Source organism: Myotis daubentonii, chromosome 4 (genome assembly GCF_963259705.1).
Source record: "Myotis daubentonii chromosome 4, mMyoDau2.1, whole genome shotgun sequence".
NCBI classification, from domain to species: domain Eukaryota; kingdom Metazoa; phylum Chordata; class Mammalia; order Chiroptera; family Vespertilionidae; genus Myotis; species Myotis daubentonii.
Window position 1 is genome coordinate 83518568 of NC_081843.1, and position 3738 is coordinate 83522305.

Sequence of the window (3738 nt, forward strand, 5' to 3'; positions counted from 1 at the left end):
ACATGTGATTAGTTGCTGCCATATTAGACCAAACAATATAGAAAATTTTCATCAGAAAGTTCTATGAACTAGTGATGCATTAGATTTTTCCAGCCTAGCTGATCATACCTGAGAAGAGAAAAAAACGTAAATACCTTGTGTGTAAAATGTTGACATTATTGTTTACTTCAGTTAATCTTTTGGGTTAAGGTAATCTTGAGAAAAAATGTATTCTAGATATTTCTACTTAACACTGTGTGCTGAGGGACCCTAGGCCTGTACCAAGTGTAATGCATTTCTGAAGTGTGAATATGTTTTTTTTACTAGTAAATGTGCTGGTAATTGTTCTTCCTATAGATTCCCTGGACTTATACATAGTAGCTGAGTACTCTACGATGATTTATGGCCTTGCAAACTTGCCTTACTCTTTGTTTGTAATTGGAGTCCAAAAATAGTTATTTTAAACTATATAAGTTTTTGTGTGTGTATTTCCTGTTTAAGAAAATCTGAAAAACACATATGGAAATAATTTTTCACAATGAAAAATAATTGTTTGCTTTGTATTAAACAAAGGAATTTATTTTCTTTGTATTAAAAGAGAAATTCCTGAAATAGCAATATACTATAATGCCATTAAAATCCAACCTGATGAATTTTTGTTTTGGCTCTTAAATTCTATCCAAGAATATTAATTTTCTTTTTTTCCTGCAAAGTAGGTGGGTCACCCTAGGAGCAACCTTTACCCGCTTAAAAATTCGTCTCACATTAACAGTGAGGATTTTGGCATCACCCTGAATCATTATTTTCCTTAGTCATAAGTTTAAGGCATGAGAATATTAATTTTCTTACTGTATTGTTTCCAAAGCATATGGATCTAACCTTCACTGACAACTCCAAATACAATATTATGGTATATTATTTAGTTATATTATAGTATACCTTTCTTGCAATGAGAAAGAGTTCCTCATAACCAGTATATTTGAATACTACATACAAACTTATCTGGTAATGATTAAATGATACATAATTAGGCAATTTACATTTAAGCCTTTTACTTATTATATATACCTGTTGTGCAAATAATACATAGTATTTGAGTGATTTAGTGATATTTGGGGAAATTGTGGAGGTTTCGTATGGACTTCAGAGTTACAACATTATTATTTGTTCCTGCCTGGAATAATGAAATATAGGCTCCTGGTATCTGAATATTTATTTTTCTCCACTTTTTTCCAAAAATGGACTTGGCTTAGATAATGAGGGTTATCTATATATGTGTTTTGCCAATATAATGAGTGAAAATGGCTTCTGGCTTTAATATGTATTTTCCCTTATTACTTGTGAGATTATATTTTATATATATTGATCATCATTCGCATTTTTCTCATGTTACTTCTTTGTATAGTTTCTCATTTACGTATTGGCATAAGTGTCTTAAAAATAAGATTGTGGTTGAAAAATTAGTTTCATTCTGAGACTTATTTTGGACATAAATATCCCTGTGAAACTATCACCACAATCCAGATAATGAATGTATCCATACCCTCCAAAGTTCCCTGTGCTCTCTGGAATTTCTTCCTTTCAAGGGGTCAGCCTTTCTCAGTCTTGTTGGTGAAAAAGCATGCCACTTTCTTGGCAGTTGAATCCTTGAAGTCCTTACCTATCACTTAGTTACTACATATTCCTAGAGTTTTCCCCAATGTCATGTCTGTAGAACCCCTTTTGAGAAAGATTCAGTCATTTTTGCTCATTCCAGTAAAGAAACCAAAGCTATATATATAGAGAGAGATAAATATAGACATTACATATCTGTAACTGTTAGAGCAAAGTGGAAACAACACACTGCGGAGACCATGATTCATTCTCGAGTGCACCCAGAAAATAAGAACAGCTCCCTCCACTCTCTCACATTTCCCACCCCATCCACCAGAGTCTACTTCCTCTTTCTTGAATTTTTAATGTCTCTTTTGTGACAATCCTTGGGCACTCTCTTCCTCCATATGCAACGTTCATCTTCCCTTACTCACCTTGTTCCCACTTGATATTTGTATCTGAACTCAAATGTCATTTCCTCAGGAAAGTCTTAACGAACTTCTTGTTTTACTTCTTGTGTCATTTAACTATTATTAATAGCTCTTATCACCTTGTGATTTTTTTCAAGTTTATATTATTTGATTAATGCCTTATTCTCCTTTAAAGTGTAAGCCCCCCAAAGTCAGAGAATGTGTTTCTGCCCACCATTCTATCCTCAGCACACAGTATAGCATTCAGCATCAAGGTGGTCCTTCAGTCTTAACAGTTTGCTTTGCTTTAATAACAAATTTGACATGGTTCTACTGGTCCTATCTGTATATGCTCCCAAACTTATTTGAGAGCCACTGTGATGGTCCGTCTGTTTGTTTAATTCTCTGTCATTGGGGATTATTGTTTTTATTAGAGCTATACTCATTTCACTTCATATTTTAGTAATATAACATTTAAAAAGTTTCTAATGCCTGGTTTGTAGTAGTTTCTCCCAGATATGCTATAAATACAGACGAAGGTCCTGGATTGATTTGTTTATGGGCTCCTTCGGAGGAAGGAACAGAAGTTTGTCTGGGACTTGGCACCTGTGAAGATTTCTTGGACTGTGTATCTCGAAGATCTATCACAAGTATCTCTAGATGGAGCTATTTAACCTTTTCTCTTATAGACTAAAGCCATAAGAAATGAAATCAAAGGAACATGCCTATATTGTTTGTTTCTTGGATTCTAGGCCATAACTTTTGAAGATTACTTAATGTTGCAGATTCTTGATCATGTGCACTGACTTCTTTCTTTTCTTTCTCTTTTTCCTTACTGCCCCAACTAGCTATGTCAGTAAATGCCACATAATAAACAAAATCATTCTTTCTTTGATCTGATATAATTGATACCATTAACAATAACCTTTTTACTTAAATTGTTATTTTTCCTAAAGGATCCAAGGCATTCCTCTGACATAGCAAGTGTTTTTATATGGGATGGAAGACTTAAAGAAATGAATACTAATGTACTAGCAAAAATGACAACTAAAACCAACTCCCAACATAAGCATTAGGCGGGAAAAAAGAAATTATGGTTACTTTTTTTATTTTAATAATGAGCACATGAACTTCAGTGGTAGAGCAATACTTACTTTTTAAATAATGATTGTACGCTATATATGTAGTAGCTCTTACTATATTCTAAGTGCTTTTTATATACTGTCCTTTAACCCTCAAAACAAGTCTGTTTTTATATAGATACATATGAGTTATTAAAAGTTAAATAGAAAACACTATCTTCAGCCCTTGGACATACCATTTAGTGTGTGTCTGAAGTGCTGTATTGAATCCTCTGTATAGGTTACATTTTATATTTTATCCTGCACAAGCAGCTCAAATGCAGCCTCTTTTATGAAGACATGCAATAATTTTTGAAGTTGTTTTACTAGACAGTGAGCTCCTTGAGGCAGAAACTGTGCTCTGGTCATGATTATATCCCTAGTATCTAGGACTGCCTTAACCAATAAGGTAGTCATTAGACATATTTGGCTAATTAAATTTAAAATAAAGTGAGATAAAATTAAAAATTCAGTTCCTTATTTACACTAGGCACATTTCAAGTGTTCAGTAGTCACCACACATGGCCAGTAGTCACCCTCTCAGATGAACATTGCGTGAACATTTCCATGATCACAGAAAGTTTTATTGACAGAATTGCCTGGAGCAATGATTTGTCCATTAAATGAACTGATCA

The 3738-nt window shown here is 33.5% G+C and overlaps 1 non-coding gene across 1 annotated transcript; it reads right to left on the reverse strand.

Moving 5' to 3' along the window:
* Positions 1-659: 659 nt before the first annotated feature.
* LOC132234040 (U12 minor spliceosomal RNA) lies at positions 660-808 on the reverse strand. Its single transcript, XR_009452853.1, has one exon. It is a non-coding gene; the product is annotated as a U12 minor spliceosomal RNA (small nuclear RNA).
* Between the last annotated feature and the right edge of the window lie 2930 nt (positions 809-3738).